The sequence below is a fragment of the Lynx rufus genome, unplaced genomic scaffold, assembly GCF_022079265.1.
Source record: "Lynx rufus isolate CCGP_SWC_20201006 ecotype Redwood Valley unplaced genomic scaffold, mLynRuf1.p SCAF_3, whole genome shotgun sequence".
NCBI classification, from domain to species: Eukaryota; Metazoa; Chordata; class Mammalia; order Carnivora; family Felidae; genus Lynx; species Lynx rufus.
In genome coordinates, this window is record NW_025814845.1 from 12949103 (window position 1) to 12963538 (window position 14436).

The 14436-nt window shown below is 35.5% G+C and overlaps 1 long non-coding RNA gene across 1 annotated transcript; it reads left to right on the forward strand.

Annotated features, from left to right (window-relative positions):
* Positions 1-5911: 5911 nt before the first annotated feature.
* Positions 5912-14433, forward strand: LOC124520843 (uncharacterized). The gene is made up of 3 exons (XR_006964411.1): positions 5912-5983; positions 11733-11804; positions 14361-14433. It is a non-coding gene; the product is annotated as an uncharacterized LOC124520843 (long non-coding RNA).
* Positions 14434-14436: the final 3 nt, after the last annotated feature.

Consider the following 14436-nt stretch of genomic DNA (forward strand, 5'->3'; position numbering starts at 1 on the left):
TGATCTTTCTGAAACTGTCGTGTTGTCCTGGAGATAGAACAGATCTTTAGTTTTCTTGCTTCTCCAACCCTAAACAGGGCACACTTTGCTACATCTGAACTATTACAGTGGTCTGCTAATTGGATTTTGATCTCCAGTCTGTATTCTCATTAGATAATTTTAACACTGCAGGCAGATTTGTTTTTATAAAGCATTGTCTTTTTTGTCCCATCACTGTCTCGTTCAGACTCATTCAGCTTATTAAAAATAACAACACTTTGTATGGGTACTATGGCAAAGCCTTGGGGATATAGTAGAATATTGTCATAGTTCTATAGGTTCTGAAGAATATAGACTCTTTCCTGAAAGAGCAGTGACTTCTATTAATGGCATAGTCTCTTTAGATGTTCTGACTAGGCCTAGCATTCTGCCATTCACCCAGGGTCCCAGCCCCCTCTCCTACCGAATCTACACAAGCTTTTTGCTCAAGCCAGAATGGCCCCTCTCTGGCAAGTATTCACAGTGAACATTGTAGACCTTCTGCTTACAACTGCTCTTGATGGAGTCTTTTCCCTCCATAAGGAAGACACATTTTTATTTTCTGTCTTTCTGGATTCTACCTGTTTTTTAAGGTTCAGGTTTCTTCCTTCCTCACACATGACTACTTTGGCCCAGGGTAATCTGTTCCTTCCCTGACATTCTGTAATACTCTTTATATGCTGCATTCTGCCTTGAAATTTGGCCATCAGAGATTTAACTGAAACTTTCATATGCAGAACGAACAGCTCTTTCCCTAGACACTTACTGTGTGAGGGAGGGCTTCAGCAATACATAGATTTAAATTTGAATCAAGATTTCACCACATATTTACTACCTACTTTGAATAAGTTATTGCACTTCTGTGAGCCTCATTTTTTTCATCTGTAAAATCAGAATGATGATAACATTTACCTTTTCAAGTTATCATGAGGAATACTGAGATGGCATCTCTACAGACCCTGCCATTTGCTATGCATTCAATAAATGTAACTAATTGTTATTGTCAGTGGCAGTTTCTACCCCCTCTTATTAGTGTGCAAGAGTTACTAGAACATGAAGGGCAACTTAATTTTTCCTCCATTTTCTGATACCATTTTACTTAGAGCTTATCTTTTTGCTTTTCCCCAATAAATTAGCAAGTGGATATAACTTTATACCATAGATTATTTCAATAAAAACTGAGATTATTCCTGTGCAAAAAAAAAAGAAAGAAAGAAAAAAGAAAAAAAACCCCACAACATTGTGCTTGAAAGGTTACAGAAGGGTTAAATTCCCAAATAACAAATTATTTTACATTCCTCAGGATAATCCTTATCTTGGTTGTTTTATTCACTAATACCTGAGTTAGCACTGATTTGTTTTTATGCTGAGGTTAAATGACATGGTTGCTGAAACTTCTGCCTACAGTATTCACTTATATGGGTCAATTTATATTATTCTTATGTTCTCGATACATTATAACTTAAATTTGTACTACTTCTTAAAGAGTCATTATTGGCATAGGATTTGTATATTTAGGCACTCATATTGACTTGAATTTTATACACACGAGGGAAGAAATAGAACAGATCGTGCCCATATCCTTAGAGCATTCTTTTTCTTTTCCTCCCATTTGATTTATATGTTTTATCAGGGTTCTTTCCAAATGGCATAATGTTGTTACTCCCTCCTATTGATTTTAATCACTTTGATGTATTTTAAGTGAACTAAACTTCTGGAGTTTGCCACTCATAGTAGTATGACTATGAACTAAACTTTCTAGTACCTAAAGTATTTCTAGTATTCTCTAGTATTCTACTATTCTAGTATTTCTCTAGTATTTCTAGTACCTGAAAAACCCTCGAAAACCAGAGCATATTTGTTGAAAGACTGAGATACTCTGTCTGACTTTAAAGTTATTAAAGACATTTTATGTTCAGCATTGTTTCAGAGTTAAGTAAATTTTACGGTGTTCTAATTCTTACAAAAAGAAAATAAATTAGTAATAAGATTTTACTGCTTGGACACTGAAGTGACACATGAAATTTTCTATGGGTAAGGACAAAACCAACTGCAGTTAATGCAGGAATGTGAGTTTTATATATGTGATTCAAACAGTATGGTATCCAAATTTTAATAACAGAAAACAGGAAATTCCTGAAAAAAAAACCCATAAAGGTAACAGAATGCAGTATCTCCGGTTATATTTCAGTATGCCAAGTAAGCAAATGTTCGATCTTTCTGTCTTTTATGTGCCCATATCTAAAATTGGTATTTCGCAGCACTATATGAATATATATATATATATATATATATATATATATATATATGTATCTAGAATTAATCCAAATATGAAACTAGACTAAATTATTTTTAGTGTTAAAGACAATCAGATCAGGTTTAGAAATTTTACATGTGTGAAGCACAGAGTCATTCCACCAGATAAAGAGATTCTTGTGCGTTACCCAAGACTACATTTACCAGTAGCAGGGAAAGTTAAACCGAGCAGGCTAGTGTTACTTGAGGAGACCAGAGTACAAGTGGTTAGGAATGAAAAGATCATCATAGAATGTTAATCCTGAGAGAGACCTCGAAGGTTTCCATTCTTTTTAACATCATCATTTTCGTAAAATTAAAGATAAAGCACTTGGTTCAAAACACACACTTACAAACTAAGACAGTGAAGGATCAGACGGAGATAGAATTTGGAATTCACACAGAAACAGAGGAGCCAGGATGTAGGAAGTACGGGAGAGAAGACACAGAAGTCTGTGCTAAGATACGTCGGCCGAAGGTCTGAAAGGTATCACCGATAATAATATCTGTACCATTCTTTCTCCCCGGAAAATGAGAAAAGTGCTAGCTTGCTTCTCAATGGTACGTGACCCCTATGCCAGGAAAGGATCCTGAAGCTGTCTCTGATGTATCTTAGTGCCCTCATTATCCAAAGATCAACAAATTTGCCCCGTGTTTGACTTAATAATTGTAACATTACTTTTTGGAGAAGTGGGGGAAAAAAAACCTCTCCTCTTACTAATTCCTTAATTCAGAATAATTTCATTGCACTATTGGAAATCACATCTAAGCAGAATCAACCTGTCACTAAATGCATGGCTGAGAACAGATCCTTTCCTATTTACAGACAGCAGAAGTGCCCGGGCTTTGCAGGGTAGTAGAGAAGGAAGTGAAGTGGGTAAGAGAAAAGAAAAAAAAAGTGCAGAAAAATAGTCCAGAAGCACTGAAATGAAGTATGTTTTTGCGTAGTTTTGACAGTCTTTCTCTTGAATCATATACAGACAAGTGGAGGTTAATGCAGAGAGATTTTCTCAGGAACAGAGCAGGCACAACACTTCATGTAAACACTCCTTTGGATTTAACAAAGTCCACCAACTGATGAAAAAATTATTTTGCTTGTCCTTTCATACGAGTGACTTTTCTCAAAAAAATACCTCTGTTCTCAGAAGATTCATGGCCTGAGATACGGTGCATTCAGAAAACTTTTAAGGAAAACTTTGGTCCTATGAGAGCCAGATATTCTTAATGCTTTAACACCAAGAAGAACTTAAGTTTCTGCTAAGAATCAGAAGAAGCTTGTAACCATGAGCCATGTAGAACAGGGGTGAAATTACCAACTTTTCGGCAGCATCTCAACTTCTGGTGGTATAGGGAAATCTGCTTTTCAGTCCCTGTAGAACGAGATTCGCTTGAGTGCTTTCTGGCATGCTAGGGCTTCCCCTTTGTGTATAGTATGCATGATTTAAAAGAAGCAGTGTCAGCACTGATTTATACATTGACAGCTAAGGATAATAAGATATGGGCAAACATACAGCTCACCCTTTTACAGATTAACCTGGAGACTGCATTAGGCAAATTTGATAGCATTAAAAGATTTTGCCAATTTGTCTGGAAACAATTTCTCTTTTGTAGTGTGTCAAGGGTAACACTTCATGCCATTGTACTAATTTAAATGGCTTTGATAAATTGTTCAAGAGGTTAGAGAATAGTAGTGTAGATATATATTTAGCACTTTAAAATAAAAAGGCTGTTAACTTAATTGTTAAATGAATTTAATCTGTAAAAATCAAAAGTGCCCAAGAATGGAAGTGTTTTCTTGGAACCACAGCATCCATATTACATCATGAAGCTTTAAAAGTCTTCTTAGAAAATAAAATTATACTTCTGCATTACTTCCTAATAACTAGAAATGCTTTAAGCTATTACAGTAGCATGGATGGTACCTATTATTTGGGGAAAGCCTTAGTTTATAAAAGCAATAAAAGCATATCTTCTCCAGAGTTGGTTTTTTTTTATGTTGCATGTCCTAGATTGTACCATTTGCATGACATCAAGGTAGTCTTATGTCCCCTAGAGACCTTCTTAAAAATGAGATGTATATTTCATGAGACATTCTCTATGTACATAATTTCTAAAGTAAGGAATTTGAAGAGGCCCCTCTGAAAGTCACTGGATTAAATCATTGCACCTTTATTCAGTATCCTTCTGAGAGAAACAGCTATTTTATAGCAATGTTTAAACAATTCTTTTTAAGAACACACCTCAAATGTAAATTAGCCCTTTTGGTGTATTTCGCACTTGAAACAAGGGCAAGATTCATTTGTATGAAGATCATAGTCTTACCCCTGTACATTTGCATTCCCTCCCAATTCAGGAAGAACTGACAACTCACCTGACTAGTTCATCAAACATTTTGTTTCTGTCTCAAGTGAACCATGAAAATGCTCTTTCTTTACTGGAATAAGAATATCGCTAAGCAGCAAGCTACTAGTTTAAATAACAGCTGCTTATTTAAAAAAAAATTAAAACAATGTAAAGATAGGACAGATAGGATTTCATACTTATTCGCTGTTTATTTCAAACAAATTCCTCAGCATGGATAAAGGAAATTTTAGTTCCAGAAACAACTAGCAGGAAAAGCCAACTTAACCAAATTTGGAGCAACTTTGTTTTTGTTTGTTTGCTTGTTAGTTTTCATCTTTAAATTTTAACAAATAAGTGCTCAAACTACAAGAGAACATCCATTTGTTTGCATTTTGTATTATTTAGAAGGAACTGAGAAAGCTTTTAAACTTTTTGCCAAAGGTATATGTAGTGTTTTAATGATGTTGCTGCAGTATGTGTTCTTAGCGTTTGGGGCTAAAATTAGCATCTTTGAGGAAAGTAAAAAAAAATCAATTTTTAATACTTTAAAAACTTCTGGAAATTTGGGAAGTTTCTTAATTGAAAAGTATGTCATATTTACAGTGCAGAGAATTCGCATGTAACGAACAATTGCAAATCATGGGAATGGTGAATATTCACGTAGAACAAGACTGGCTCTCTAAAGTGTATTCCTGGTTGAGAATAGCAGGGAGGTGTGTGGGACCTCATTTCTCTCTCTTGACTGGGAGTTCTCGAAGGAAAACTGCTTTTAAAAGAAGGAAACCTAAAAGTAGTCTTGCTCTTTCTTGCCAAGGATAGTGAAATTAACATGCAGCTGGGCTTCTCTGATAAATGGATTCTGTTAGGTCACTGAGGGGGTGCATGTGACATTAAGTGATTTACAGTCCTTTACCTTAATGAAATTGTTTCAGCAAGATGACGCTGAAAGCTCTTAATGGATAGCTTTTCTTGATGTAATGAAATTGCATTCCTATGGCATTTAATATAAGGTGCAGTTATTATTTACTGGAGCTTTCCAAGGGCTGCTATTTGCACAGACAGTTCAGAACAAAAAGAGATTTCAGTAGCGGCACCGAGGCCAGAATGGCTTGTGACATTCTTAAGCGGATGAGTGTATTTCTGAGAGCATTTCAGTTAGTGCAGTCAGAGCTTCGGAGACCCTTCAGGAGACTTCTTTTCACCCAGCGCTGCTAGTCTCCAGCCTTTTACTTATATTCTTCTAATCTATTTACAGGCAACTGGATTACAACCAGATCAGCTGTATTGAAGATGGAGCATTTAGGGCTCTCCGGGACCTTGAAGTGCTGTAAGTATTGCTTATTTCTCTTACTCTTTTGAACGGGGGCTTTGTGTCTGGGGAGTGCTAATGTGGAAGCTTATCTGCTCGCTCGAAACCTAGCGTCAAAATGGTCTCTTATAAAGATACCTTAAATAACTCATGGGGAATATATGAGTTGAAATGTGTGTGTGCACAGCCGTGGGTATCATTTCTGCATATTTAGGCGAAAATGTCTATTTAAGGAGGACATTCAAATGTTCACAATACCATCTTTCAAGTGTTTCTCCTTGTAACAAAATATTCTCATTCAAAGGACTGGTGAGGCTCCCTAGAATTGCCAAATATTAGGATAAAAGCAGTTGTATAAGAAAAATTACAATAAAAAATGAACTTCTTAGTTTCTGATGAGTTGGGTTATTATATAGTTGCCATGCAATGGAAAGATGTTGTCTCATTTTAAAATACCGTTTTTAACCAGATAGCATCGTTTTTGAAAGGTGATTCTAGAAATCTGCTTTTCTGATTCTAATAGGTTGCCCATTGGGTCCATTTTAAAGTCTTCACTACTGACTTAGGAAAGCACAGCACACAGACTTGAATTATAACTGGCATCCTCTCTCTTTCCTTACTGGGTAGACATGGCTGACAAAATGGGCTAGAAGCAACCCGGTAGTCTCTACAGACCTTTGACTTGGTACAATAATTTTAATGGAATTATGATGAGAAATTATTTTAATATAAACTAGAGTTACTCAAGCCATTGAAGCTGCCTGTACATTTCTGGAATTTTTTTTTTCCAGCCAGAGACTCACAAGTCTAGCTTTTTGAATATATTTACACATTTCTCCCCCCATATAAAATATTTTTCTGTGCTACAGTTCATCCCTGGCTAAATTTATTCAGAAATTCAAAAATTGACTTAAATGTTGAAGAGGTTTGGCAATTTTAGTCCATGTGGTAAAAGTTATCTGGGACTCGTGATATCCTTCCAGAAAAAAAAAAAAAAAAAGATCCCATTACTTTATAAATTGAGTTTGAGGAACAGAATGGAATTCAGGAAAGAAAGTTTGAGGTCTCAACAAAATAGCTTATTTAATCAATATTTTATATATGATTTTGATTTTAATTGCAAGTAGATGTATGGAACTTGTAGCTGTGTCATGTGCAAAGTTACTGGTTATTTTTAAGGACTTAATGTAAGAGTTAGTCGATTGAGACAAATCGTGTTGTAAGATATATACTGTTGTCTACCCACATCATGAGAAGTTAACCTTTCTTTCTGTTGGTAACAGCCTAATTTTTTCTATAGGAAACCTATTCAGAGTGCTTATCATACACATTGTATTTAATAACGCCACTAGTTGTGTTTCAGACCCATTAATATACAAAGCTCACTGTTGCTATTTCAGAGTCAGAATAGTTAGGATACAACTATGATTTCATGATAGCAGTCTGATGTCAAAACCATAGTCAGTGTCATAAACTTGGTATATGAAGAGACAACCCTGAGTGTTACTTAATTGAATGGAGCTGATCAGGCCAAGAATGTGTTACTAAGTAGGTGCTTCTAACTAGGAATAGGAATGACACCAAACATTTTATGGAAAATTTGCTGAATATTGTGGATGGACTAAAATCCCATAAAGTACTTTGTTATTCATTAAAAGAGCTTAAATAATTCACGTATAACACACACACACACACACACACACACACATGCACACACACGCACACAATACCTACTCTATGCCAAGCACTGTGCTAGGCATTGAAAACTCTATCCACAAATACAGTAACTATTCATTTGCTTATTTGTTATAAAGTAAACAGTGTTTTTAGAAGAGTAAGTTTGTGATGATACAATCACCTCCTGCATTGTATTTGTCATATTAGCAAAATATCTAGAAGGTAACTTTACCAAGACCCTCTGTCTTGAAACACAACAAAGAGTAAAAAATGTTCTATGGTTCACGGAGTAAAAATCAAAATCCAAAGTGTTAGGAACTCTTTTGGGGTCCTTGATATATAGGTTTCAAAGAGATCTATAATGGTCAGAGTGTGTTTGCTAAAAAAAAAGAAAAAACTAACATTAGTACATGATACAAGAAAGTGTGTATTCTTTCAAAACAATTTAAATATTTTATATTCAAATTTGACAAAGTCAAGCAGACATTCTTTTAATATGTGTTCAGTTTTAAATCTTCGTAATTCATAGAATCTTTGGAGAAATTATTCTTTGAAAAATTTAAGGGTAATTGGATGAAATACCAAAGACTGGGATTTATCAAGCCCAAATCTCTTGTCATGTAAATGAAAAGTTATTCTATTAGAAACATTTCCAGAAAGAAAGTTGTCTGTTTTTCTTATTTTTAGCGTCTATGACCCGTTACAATATATCTTCTTATTATGTGAAGATAATGAAGAATTAATTAATTTGCAAATCACCTTAAATTTCAGACTCCCAATGTTTTAGATCTTTTTAAAACTTTTAATTCCATGAGCCATTTCTCAATGTATGATTATACTGAGGCAAAACAAGGGGATGGAAGTAATCATACTGGACCATTGACAAAAATTTGTTAAATTAAGATATAAATTAGGGTAAAGAGAGTGAATAAAGTTTGAGAAGGAAAAGTCCAGGTAAACGAAAGCAAGGGGAGTCAGTCTATCACTTGTATGTTCATGGCAACCTGGCAAATTGTGGAATTCTGATTGGTATGATTCAGAAATGTCTCTGTTTTTAATATGAAGATACCATCTCAAAAATAACATTGGAAACTAAATCTAGATCAATGTTTTCTGTTTCTTTGGACAACATCTAGTTTTGTATTGTTTGTTTTATTTCTTTTCCATAAAATAGGCATCATTTAATTGAATCGAGACATAGTGATTCATATCCATTAAATATCAGACTCCGCCAAATCCTATGCTGAGCACTGAGGGAATAAGAAAGAATAAATCAAGATCTAAGTCTGAGAGTAACTATATGATTACCAAAACTAAAATTTCGTATTTGTACATCAAAATGTACTTTTGTACAAGAATCTATTCTTGCTGCAAAAAGAAAATCTTGAGGTTGAACATAGAAATATAGTTTCGTTTAGAAGAAAGTGTTCACAAATAAAGAAGTACAATAGATACATTTGCATTGTTTCAGAATAGGAATTAGTCACGACCATAACATACATGTCATCAGATGTAATTAGCAAATATTTATTATTAATTTTAAAATAATTTAATTTCATTGGTTCCACATATCATTCCACTATCAGGTATCAATGTCAATATCACTTTGCCACATCAATACTGAATAAAACCACTAAGATAATCTATTTCTTCAGCTGCATTTTGCAAAGTGACATTTTGAGAAAAGACTCCAGACTGATAGCCACCAGCTTCAGCATTCAATGAAAACACTCTTTGGTGTGGAATCATAAGAAATTAGAGTTCAAAATTAATGCATGCCTACTGCATGTGATGAATTACTTTAAAAAATGTTATCCCTAAAGTCACATTTCAGTATGTTATGTACTCTGAAGATTTTAGCCATATAAAGTCAGCATAAATTTTGAGGGTGGGAAAAGGGGTCATTTGAAAGTAAATCCCTTTGAGAAGTGAAACCTTTTAGTTCAAACATCAGGATATATTTTAATGGCGTTTGAAAAAAAAAATCTCATTTCACTTGAGTACAGAAAAATGCTACAGGCTTTTAGATAACGTGAACCAACCAATTCAGTGCTTTATAAGTCCTTCATAAAGTGGGATTTTTTTTCGCCTGTGCAACTTACTTCAATCAGTTGCATTAGTTTTTATATCATTCAATACATTGCAAAACTGGGTAAGAAAAGAAAGTGTGTCTTCTAGATCGGTAGCCTCTGTGCCCCACTTTACTGAGAAGTTCAAGTGAATCCCTGAACCCCTGAACACCCCAAATCATACCATTCACAACTGCAGCCTCCAGCTGGCCAAAAGTGGCCTCATAAATGTATCCTGCTTTCGTCCAAACAGTTGTAGCCCACAGACTCTTTGAAATGTCCGAATTAGTTGCCAGTATTTAAAAATTAGGAGGACAGATCTGAAATTTTCTGTTTCCAGCGTCTCCTGAGAACATCAGATCGGTTGGCAGCCTTCCATTAGCACGGGGCAGTGGTCCATCGGAGCTGAGGACTAGCTGCTATGACAGAGAGTGTCATCGCTCGCTTACCAGGGTCTCCAGTGGCCCCAGCCCTCTGCCTGCTCCACTCCATCTCTCGTCCCTGTTGCGTTTCTTAACACGCATCCTGCTTCTCTCATTTACTTCCCTGCCCAGCCTCCATTGACAAGAGAATTTGCAGTCTAATTCAAACCTTTCTCCATTATCAAATTGCATCTGTGGGCCGTTGATCCTGTCATCCTGACTCCCTCAGGAACTTGCCCGCTTTGCTCACCACATCATGGTGTCTTCTCCATACTAGAATCATTGTCCGTATTTGCATTGCACAAACACAGCCCTGGGATAGCCTCCTTCTCACTTTCTTGTCATAACCAGACTTCCCCAAAGGGAGAAAAACAATCTCTTCTTCATGTTATTAACTATAAGTTTTTATAATTTGTACTCCATCTTCCCACTTGGACAATATGCTATTTTAGGACAGGTTTTATGCCTGATTTATTTTATACTGTTCCATGTTGCCATAAAATGAAGAGCCATCTAGGAAATATTAGATGAATGAATGGGTAGTAGTTGTAGTGGTAGTAGAAAAGCCATAATAATACAACAATGCCTGTGTTAGGGGAAAAGTAGTAACAATTTGAACCAAGCAAGAGTTATGCTTATTTTCACCGTCTCTCCCTTGGTCGCCCATCTTCCCGACTCCAGCATCCAGAAACCGTGATCTGTACCGCATGGAAGTTTGCAAGGGACAGGATATGTGCCTAGACTTAGAAGTATTAGAATGTACAGGGTGCCTGGGTGGTTCAGTCGGTTAAGCGTCTGACTTCGGGTCAGGTCGTTATCTCACAGTCCGTGAGTTTGAGCCCTGCATTGGGCTCTGTGCTGACAGCTCAGAGCCTGGAGCCTGCTTCGGATTCTGTGTCTCCCTCTCTCTCTGCCCCTCTCCTACTCGTGCTCTCTCTGTCTCTCAAAAATAAACAATAAAAAATTTTAAGTAAAGAAGTATTTGAGTGTATTAAGCTTTTAATAAACTGCCCCAGCCTGACACTTTATCCCTACCCAATGCAAGTACCAAATGTAGATATCGTTCTCACTACTCAGATTTCAACAACGGCTGATGTCCACAATAGAGAATAATTAGCAGGACTGTGTTCCGGGATCTGACAAAACCAATTCTGTGCTATTGCTATGAAATTTAATTTGGAAATTTCAAATATGTTCATTTACTCATGACACTAATTATACATAGTGCCCCTCTAAGGAAGTGTAACTGCCCAATTTTACTAATTGTTGACTGCCTCATGTTATTCCTTAACCAGTGTCATAAATACACACACATGCATACCCATGGTGCATAAAGCAATATGTGAATAGTCAAAGATATTATGGCTAAAGACATAAATCTGTAATAAATATTTAATAAAGCTGAATGCATAGTAAAGTGTTAAAGTATGGCCTTTATTTATCCTCTTGTTTATAACATGGGCATTCTTTATGCCGTCTTTACCAGATAGTTGCCCTGCATAAACATAGTTGCAAGAAGCATTCTCTGTATTATTATATAGAATGATCAGTAAATTTTAATTACCTAAAATTCCTAACTTTTTTTGTTTTATTCTACAGCACTCTCAACAATAACAACATTACTAGACTTTCTGTGGCAAGTTTCAACCATATGCCTAAACTTAGGACTTTGTAAGTAGCCGCAATGTATATATGTCAATGTCATCAATTAAGGGTTCCCCTTAAGTACCATTTTTAGTAAACAAAAAACAGTACCACAAGTTCATTATGGGGTAGACCAGGAAAACACCACTTTTTAAAAAGTACTAGATATGGTATTTGAATAAATGAACTATTATTCTGAAAACATGAAAGCTTTCCTTTAAATGATATGCATTATGGAAAGTTGGAGGGGGGACGTTTACTTTGAGCTATTGTGGAGGTCACATTTCATTAAGAAATGTAAGACTCCTTGATTGGCTGTCAGAAATGATAAATGGTAAATCTTTATGATTTTATTACTGTACAGCAAGCCGACCTAATAAAGCTAAACTGGCTCTCCAACATTCTTTGTAATGTAAAATTACACCATAACCCTCCAGTGCTTCTATAATTAAGGTTGTGTCAGCATTTTTATTTAAAAATATCTTTTCAGGAGATGGACATTAAAATATTTTAGGTGAATAAAAACGTGTTTCCTAGTAAAGTATTTGCTACAACTATTTTTTTTTCTCTTGGAGAAAAAATAATCTTTAAAGCTCAGCATGGGGATATTTAGTTAAAGCATTTTCAGAGATAAATCTCATTTGAATGGGGTTTAAGAATCACCTTGACCTTAAAAATACATTATATACCACATGTGGGAAATGGTGGGAAACATAACCAAAGCTTCGGAGTTCTGGAATAATATGTGTTTTTAAGTAGGGAACATAAATTTTGATTGGGTTTTCAAAATAGTTTTCATTTTACAGTAGGTTATAACTGGAAACATATAGCTTTTATTTTTATCTCTTTAATGAAAAATCATTTGAATTGCCAGCTTTTTAATGAATTAGGTAACAACAATCTTAAAGTCCTTTATTTTTCCCTCTCTCACTAAAATGTAGCTTTGTGTATGATACAACACAACATGATCATTTCCTGGGAATATGACTTAACAAAATAAAGAAATTCTCAAAGTATGCAGATATAACATAAATTTTATTTCCTTGGTACTCTTCGGTTGAGCCTAATTTGACCAAATTAATACCAAATATAGTTCACTCAGACTATATTTGATGAAATTAGCTCCTCATTACCTTTAGCTGATTTTTAAAAACAAACTGAACAAGCTCTTAATCCTTGAGAAAATAAAGCCACCAAAACTGTAGAAATATCCATCATCCACGTTTTTGATAGTATGCCTTATTTTCCTACAGAAATCCATTAGCGTTTGTCTTGCTAATCAGGTTTTTAAAGTTTTATGTTCTCCCATTTCAAATTTGTACACACCTAATTGGATTATTGTAACGTGCTTGGTTTAGATGAAAATATTTAGAGAACAGCAAGGTGGAGTGTGCTAAGCGGTTTCCAAAGGATGCCACTCTGACTTCCAAACAAACTGAACCGGAGGTCACCCAGCTTTCCCAAAATGTAGCAATGTGGCATTTTGTTTGGTGGCACGCCGTCTAAGTTTTGATGCAAGACAGTCTGTTCCATATCTACAGGCTCAAGGAGAATGTAAAATAGTCATCTAACTTGAAATTCCCTTGCTTTGGTGTTTCATTATTCTATATTATCATTGCTACTTAAAAATTCCACTTTTATGGTCCAATTATCTTTCTGGACTGAGTTCCATGTTTTAATATCCATTACTGTTATCGGGTTAGAATTGAGCACATCAGCTAAAAAGGACTAAAATGGTATTACTGTGTCATAGATGATTCTGGAAATGATGCTTTGATTTATAGTTTTGGATGTCCTTTTCTTTAGTTTGAGAAAACATAAAAGCCAATTTGAAGTCATTTACCCAATTTAGTGGATACATTTGTCTGATATTTTATTAATGGAAAAGTGCTATTTGCCACTTGGAATGGATCCATGCTCTGGTATGGATCCCTGCCAACATAGAGAGGGGGCTCACTTAATTCCTTCACTCCTAGCCATTTATGTCTTTTCATTTCAGTTCCTGCTCTTTGAGGATAGGGTCCCAAGAGCCCACAGCAGCTAATCCCTTTTTCTGCTGTTAAACAAAAAGAAGGAAATCAGAATAGGGACATGAAAGAAGTGTTTTATATTGAATTATTATTCTATCTTGTTCAGCAAAAAGCAAAAGTGACCTGCTAAAAAGATTTTGCAAGCAGTTTTTACAGAAACTAACAACAGCAGGACTAACTGATAACTCATACTGGGAGCCACAACTTTTATTTATGTGGCCCCGCCCCCACCCCACCCCAATTGGCCACCAGTATGTGGGGACTGCAGAGCAATTTGCCTTGGGCATACCTATTTCTTTTTACCGTTTTGAGTGAACATAAGAAAACTATTTTTATGGTCGTGTTCAAGCTTCTGCATATTTGCTTAACTTGGCAGTAAATGAAGAGTAAGTTGATTCTCATCATTTTTAGAAAAATAATTAGGTTGGAACTTACTAAGCTTTATCTACTTACATGTTAAGAAATAAAGTTACATATTATTATTAATACATTTTTTAATTCTTGGAATAACTATTTTGTTTTCTTGCCTTAAACGTCCCTTCTTCTTATGTAGTCGCCTCCATTCGAACAACCTATATTGCGACTGTCACCTCGCCTGGCTCTCTGACTGGTTGCGACAAAGGCCCCGG